General features: G+C 45.3%; 1 non-coding gene across 1 annotated transcript; it reads left to right on the top strand.

Annotated features, from left to right (window-relative positions):
• Positions 1-7,489: 7,489 nt before the first annotated feature.
• Positions 7,490-7,578, top strand: trnar-ucg (transfer RNA arginine (anticodon UCG)). The gene is given in 2 exon segments: positions 7,490-7,526; positions 7,543-7,578. It is a non-coding gene; the product is annotated as a tRNA-Arg (tRNA).
• The last annotated feature ends 372 nt before the right edge of the window (positions 7,579-7,950 follow it).

Here is a 7,950-nt window from a genome sequence, read left to right as displayed (position 1 = left end):
ATCAGTCATGATCTTCTCTTCCTTACCCCTTGTCAGTACATCTTATATCTCGCTCTATTCATCCTGTTGTATTCCCACACTCTCTCCAGACTATCTGGTCTTATCCTATTACATTTCTCATCTCTTCCCACAAAATGTTGGTGAGTAATGTCTGTGATACACCAGGCCCTGACCTCCTCCTGTGGGTGACCTCCGACAAATACTGCACAATAGTTTAATGTGTGTGTGTTTTACATTCGGAAATGTTTATGAGCGCTCGTCCACCTGGTGTATCTATTCTCACACAAACGGCAATGTTGCGTCAGAGCATTTAAATTTCAGAAAGACTTACTTGATGAGGCAAGTTGTCCCTCTCCATTTCAACAAAATATGAACAATCCAGGGATACAGACTTAAAACACCGGTGTCGGATTGGTATTAGTAGCTTTCAAGCCCATTTTGATTGCACAAAACTTACGTTGCGCCGCAACAAAAGTTCAAAACAATAACAGCACGGATGGTATTCGGACCCAAACCGACAGAGCACATTTCTGAATCCAAACAGTAGAAATAAAGTCACTTTTACACTATGTCCTGCCCGTTCACCCAGATCGACAATGTTGAAAATGTGGAGTCAATTTCTGAAAGCAAAGCAATTTACGAATTTTCGTTCCATCCGACTGTGAGAAACGGTCGGGTGCAAAACAGTTTGGGCGCACGTCGGACACATTTGCACCCAACGAGTAAAATGACCGCAGCAGGACTCGAACCTGCAATCGTCTGATAACCACGCGATGAATAACGAAATCAGACGCCTTGTCCATGAGGCCACGCCGCCAACAATAAACTAGTTCACCAAATGACCTTAAACCCTGGATGGTTAAGACTCTGCTTGGATCATTCTCTTCCATCCACATTGTTGATGTTGTTCATTTATTGTTTTCTCTCTTGCAGAGTGAGGGGAAATACAACAAAAGACAGATCTGTAAACTAAAATATGTAAGCAGAACAACACCAAGCGGAGAATGCGAACAGAATTTACTATCCAAGCAAGACGGGCCGAGTGGCCTCATCCTGTCTTGTAAAATACGAACAATCTCCAATTCTGCTGGGTGAGATATATTATTGACTGATTTTCTTTTTTTGGTAAATATAAACTTGGACGGGGTCCCGCACCACGGGGTAAACGGGTCAGATCCAGACCTGGCGCTTAGTGTAAATGTTAATATCGAGCACGGTATTCTATCCGTGTAAAAATAAATTCGCGGGTTTCTAGCGAGATATTCGACACATCCCCTTGCTGTGTGTTTCATCAGGGCAGGGAATATTTTGCTGGTTTCGTGATATTCATTTTTCAGGAAATTAGTAAACTCGTCTCGAAACATGAATTTTCCAGTTTCTATTTCGCTAAATGGAGTTGAGGTGCAGATCAGCGATGAGCTGCTGTGACTCCGCCGCGCCGGTTTAACTGGAATGAGACGTTTCAGTGAAGTGAAGTGAACCGTCTCAATCCGGTTTATTTCTTTATTTCGAACATTGTTTATTTTGAGTGACAGATTTATCGAAAATTCATTGAGAGTTCAGTTGTCAGTTTTCTGAACAGTTGGAATCTGAAGAAGATAGAAATGAGGAAATAAAAACATTACAAAGGTCCAAACTCGAACTGATACAATCACCTTGTCTTCACCTTGAAGGGTAAATAGTTCTCCCTGTTAACCTGATCAATATTTATCGCTCCAGTAACATCACTATAACACATTATCTGGTCATTGTCACATCGCTGTGTTTGGGATCTTGCTGTGTGTTTAAATTGGCTGCCTCGTTTTCTACATATCAGCAGTGACTACACTTCAAAGAGTGGTTCGTTGTCTGTAAAGCGCATTGGGACGTCCGAGTTGGTGAAGAGCGCAATATAAATGCAATCTTTCTTCCTGTGGCCCCATGTGCCAGGTACATTATCCGAATCTTGTCGACTGCCGCACACAGGAAACATTGGGGGACGAATTGGATCAGTGCCGTTTTTGGGCGCAGGTAGCGTGATGCTCTGTTACTCCGCGCCCAATGACCCTTGGGCACGCAGGACGCAAGATCCGGCTGGCCCGATGACTCACCTGCATTCAGTGGTCCATTCCGGCCTTGCAGGGAGAATCATTACAATTCACACTTTCCACCGCCCGGGGGAGCTCAATCTCTTAAAGGGAGGATGTTTCTTGGAAATCGCTGAAAGGCAGCTGGTACCTGTTATTTGCTTAAAATAAAAGCCGACTGTCCAAACGGAGTCTGAATGGAGATCAGACATTGCACACGTAAAACACAGATGCAGGTTCCATCCCTATGTTTGCACACTGATGCGTTATGTTAAAACATTGTATAAAAGTTATACACGACTAAATCCCACATCCTCCAATCTGCACGCCAGACCTCACCAATCTGCAGATCTGAGTTGTTAAAATGGCCTGGAGGTTGCATGCACCAAGGTTCTCTGCTGATGCTGAGAGACTGTGGTGCAGGAGTTGAACAGAAGGAGGAGCATGATGTATCCGCAGGGGTGGGTCCGGGAAAGAGGTCCTCCAGACATTAATCCAAAAGGCAGTGGGAGCAGCGGGGGATGTAGTCAATGCCAGGCGCACATCATCATGAACATGGACGCAGTGCAGGGAGAAGTTCAATGCTTTGACATGAGCGGTCAAGTTGAGTGAGGACAACTCACAAGTGGCATCTCCTACCAACTACACCATGCAATACACCCCCATTCCCCACATACCAACAAACTCTTTCCATCAGTACTCAACTCTTGTAACCAGACGCTTCCTCTCACTCTTACACATTACCACTGTTGCAAGCCGCCCACCCACAACTCATAGGCCACACACACTGGCAGCTATTTAACAATGACAGGCACATCACCCAGACACACGTCCCGCTTTCTTGCAGGTGAAGGTGGCGCATATCAGGAGGCAGCAAGTGGCAGTGGCATTTACATATGGACCTGTGACCTAACTCCATATACCCGGCTTAGCCCAATATCCCTTAATACCCTTGGTTCACAGAAATCTATCAATCTCAGATTTAACATTCACAAGTGAGCTACCATTAAATACCATCTACAGAAGTGCGTTTCAAACGTCTCCCACCCTTTGCGTATAGAAGCCGAGGTTAAGTGAACGCAACACACCTGGAGAAAAGAAAAAGTCTGAAGATGTTTTGCAGATTGAAGCTAAATATGAATTTATCCCAATTCACTCGATGTCATGAATGCAGAAAATGCTCCTGCATTTGGCGGCAATGAACTCCCGCTTCCCGTGTGGCAGGCAAGAATTCGACCACGAAAACACCAATAGCCGAACGGCGATTGGCTGCATGTGTTCACTTGGAAACCTGTCTGAAAAAAACATGCAACCTTCGAGGGCGAAAATGAGGCTGTTTAATGAGAGTATTAATATCACGCAGCTTTCGCAGCGCAATCGGTCAGCACGCGGTATTATATAATAGTATCAGGCTCGAGGAATGCCGAAGTGTTGAATTCGATCCTCCCCTGGAGCATTTTAACCTTTTGCTTCTGAATATTTCCACCGGAGTTCAAGGTACAGCTGGTCTGTTCCATTAAGCTTCTCCTTCTTACTGTTCTCATGTGGGCACTTTGGGTCCTCTGGCCGGCCGTATTGAAATAGCAGGTGTGAGTTTAGTTGTTCATAGGCGGGAGAGAGAGGCGATTTGCGGCAGCATGAAATGGCAAAGGAGGCGGCCCGAGATCTTTAAATCTGAAGAACCGAACACACAATTCTTCTTTTCGTGAAACAGGCATTCTTCTGTTTGAAATTTCGTGTAAAGAATATGGGGATCGGGCGGGAAAATAGAGTTAATGTCGATGATCAGCCATGATCTTATTGAATGGCGGAGCAGGCTCGAGGGGCCGTAAGGTCTCCTCCTGCTCCTATTTCTTATGTTCTGATGTTACAGCTGACCTGCTCCTCGTGACTTCGCTGTTTGTTTTGCAATATCCCGCTCCACCTATCCGCTTGATTCAGTTTGTTGCTCCCACTTTCACATTCAACTCGTTTCCAGTCCCTGGCCATGTGATAAAAATAGCGCAGTGAAGAAGGTTTATTGCCCGCAGGAAGACCAGCGGTGGAAGGAATGAAAGGAGCGATTTTGCTTCGCCACCAATGTCGAAACGTTCACTTTTCTTTTCAGACCAAACTTTGGGGAAAGTGAAGCGAACTTCAGTGACTGTAAAATCACCAGGGGTTCTTGCTGCACAAGATGAAATTGGAAACATCGGCATCTGAGAGGCTGAAATGGTTCACATTGTTCCCGAGTTTCGGTAAGAGGCGGCACGGATTGATTTGGAGCGCTGAATGTCTCTGCATTCTACCGCCCACGTAGATGATGCTGGAAGTGTCTGCAAGGAGTGGGTTGGGGTTAAAAAGTATCTAATTTATTCGAGCAAATAAATTAAAATGTTCCAACACATCACTTCAAACAGACCTGGGAGAGAGCGCAGGACTCGGAGACTGCTCAAGGCCCAGACTCGAAGGCCGACCCGCACTCCGAGCGGCACAGAGGCAATCGGTGAAAAAAAACAAGCAGTGACGTCACAGGACAGCAGGTCGGTGATTGGTTGGCGAGACTTCGTTTTTCTCTCTGATTTCGCGAATTGGATAAAATTGATTGAAAAGCATGAAATGTAAAACTCCTGGAAGCTCATTAAAATTAAAGCTTAAACTACTTAACTAGAGTAATATAACCAAAAAAAGCCGTATTTAAGGTTTTTGCTTTGTTTACGTTCATGTAATAAATTAATGTAAGGAATCTTACAACACCAGGTTATAGTCCAACAAATTTATTTTAAAATCACAAGCTTTCGGAGATTATCTCCTTCGTCAGATGATTGAATGAAAAGGTACCCTTCGTCGTCCAGTCCTTACCCGGAGCGGAGAAACTACACCATGTTCTCCGCAGCCTTCAACATGTCATCGATGACGACGAACACCTCGCTAAGGCCATCCCCACGCCTCCACTGCTCGCCTTTAAACAGCCACCCAACCTCAAACAGACCATCGTTCGCAGCAAGTTACCCAGTTTTCAGGAGAACAGCGTCCACGACACCACACAACCCTGCCACGGCAACCTCTGCAAGACATGCCAGATCATCGACACAGATACCACCATCACACGAGAGGACACCACCCACCAGGTACATGGTTCATACTCCTGTGACTCAGCCAACGTTGTCTACCTCATACGTTGCAGGAAAGGATGCCCCGGAGCATGGTACATTGGCGAGACCATGCAGACGCTGCGACAACGGATGAACGGACACCGCGCAACAATTGCCAGACAGGAGGGTTCTCTCCCAGTCGGGTACACTTTAGCAGTCAAGGACATTCATCCACCGACCTTCGGGTAAGCGTACTCCAAGGCGGCCTTCGAGACACACGACAACGCAAAATCGTCGAGCAGAAGTTGATAGCCAAGTTCCGCACCCATGAGGACGGCCTCAACCGGGATCTTGGGTTCATGTCACGCTACACGTAACCCCACCAGGAAAAAAATTATATGTTTTTAAAAATTCTCTCTCTCTCTCTCTGCCATTTTGAGTTTCTTTCTGCCTGCCTGTGTAATTGACACAATGTATATCGAGTGTACTGGGACGTGCTGTTCTCCGTGACAGGCCTGTTTGAATAACAACGACACCTTTTGATTGGTGTGATGCTGTCCCAACATAGTATAAGATATGCGATTTGAGAACCTTTTCATTCATTCATCTGACGAAGGAGATAATCTCCGAAAGCTTGTGATTTTAAAATAAATTTGTTGGACTATAACCTGGTGTTGTAAGATTCCTTACATTTAACATAACTCATCAGCGTGTGAACAGAAGGATGGAACCTGCATCTGTGTTTTACATGTGTGATGTCTCATCTCAGTTCAGATTCCGTGCTGACAGTAGACTGTTATTTTCAGCAAATAACAGGTACCAGCGACCTTTGACAGATTTCGACGAAACATCCTCCCTTTAAGAGATTGAGCTCCCCTGGTGGTGGAAAGCGCATATTGCATTGATCCCACGTGCAAGGCCCGGAATGGAACGCTGAATGCAGGTGAGTCTTCGGGACAGTCGAATCTTGCGTCCTGCCTGCGCCTGGGTCATTGGGCGCGGGGAAACAGCGCAGGGAGCGTGATGCTCCCTGCGCCGAAATAAGGCCTTTATCCAATTTCCCCCCAAAATTTCCTGCATCAGCCAGTCGACAGGATTCCAATATGGCACCTGGCACATGGGGCAACAGGAAAAAGGATTGCATTTAGATAGCGCCCTTCACCACCTCAGACGTCCCAAAGCGCTTTACAGACAATGAAGCACTTTTTGAAGTGTAGTCACTGCTGACATGCAAGAAACGAGGCACCCAATTTGCGCCCAGCAAGATCCCAAACACTGCGAAGTGATAATGAGCAGATAATGTGTTCTCGTGATGTGGCTGAAGGGATAAACATTGAACAGTTCTCCGGGGAGAATTAATCACCTTTAAAGACGGAGACAAGGTGATTGTATCAGTTCGAGTTTTGACCCTTGTAATGTTTTTCTTTCCTTATTTTTATCTTCTTCAGATTCCAACTGATCAGAAAACTGACAACGGAACTCTCACAGAATTTTCGATAAATCTGTCACTCAAAATAAACAATGTTACAAATAAAGAAATAAACCGGATTGAGACGGTTCACTTCACTGAAAAGTCGAATTCCGATTAAACCGGCGCGGCGGAGTCACAACAACTCATCGCTGATCTGCACCTCAACTCCATTTAGCGAAATTGAAACTGGAAAACTCATGTTTCGAGACGAATTTACTAATTTCCTGAAAATGAAGATCACGAAACGAGCAAAACATTCCCTCCCCTGATTAAACACACAGGAAGGGAATGTGTCGAATATAAAGCAAGAAATCCGCGATTGTATTTTTACACGGATAGAATACCGTGCTCAATATTAACACGAACACTGAGCGCCAGGTCTGGATCTGACCCGTTTACCCCGTGGTGCGGGACCCCGTCCGCTCTTAAATTTTCCAAAAAAAGAAAATCAGAAAATAATAATCTCACCCAGCAGAATTGGGGATTGTTCGTATTTTACAGGACAGGATGAGGCCACTCGGCCCGTCGGGCTTGGATCGTAAATTCTGTTCACATTCTCCGCTCAGTGTTGTTCTCCGTGCACATTTTTAGTTTACCGATTTGTCTTTTATTTTATTTCCCCAGTGTCTATTTTGCAGACTGAGTGCGAAAGAGATTCGCTTTGGAGGCAAAACATTTTGATCAAAGATTTGTTTATTCTGATTGTAGGTTTCTTGGAGACCCAGTGGAAGTTCAGTTGTCGTATCCTGATAATTCGGAAACAGCAGAGCCAACTTGCTGCAAGAGAAAACAATAAATGGACAACAGAGAAAGAAGCAAGCAGTGTCTTCACCACTCCTGCCCCGGTTTAAGATCTTTTGCTGAACCGCTGTAACAGTAGCCGCGTGGCCTAATGGATAAGGCGTCTGACTTCGGTGTTCATCGTGATGTTATCAGAAGATTGCAGGTTCGAATCCTGCCGTGGTCGTTTTTACACTTGTTCCAATGTGCGCCGCAACTGTTTCGCACCGGACCGTTTCTTGCAGTCACCAACCTGATGGAACGGAAATCCGTAAATCCCTTTGCTTGCAGAAGTTGACTCGACATTTTCAATATTGTCGATCTGGGTGCACGGGCAGGACATAGTGTAAAAGTGACTTTATTTCTGCTGTTTGGATTCAGAAATGGTCGGCTGATCCATTATGCTCTGTATGTATTGGCCCGAACCCCATCCGTGTCGTTATTGTATTGAACTTGTGTTGCGGCCCTCCGTAAGTTTTGTGCAATCAAAATGGGCTTGAATGCTATTATTATCAATCCGACACCGGAGCTTTAAGGCTGTGTCCCTAGATTGTTTATA

Source organism: Heptranchias perlo, chromosome X (assembly GCF_035084215.1).
Source record: "Heptranchias perlo isolate sHepPer1 chromosome X, sHepPer1.hap1, whole genome shotgun sequence".
Classification (NCBI taxonomy): Eukaryota; Metazoa; Chordata; class Chondrichthyes; order Hexanchiformes; family Hexanchidae; genus Heptranchias; species Heptranchias perlo.
The sequence above is the reverse complement of the archived record's forward strand: the minus strand, read 5'-3'. Positions and strand labels throughout refer to the sequence as shown.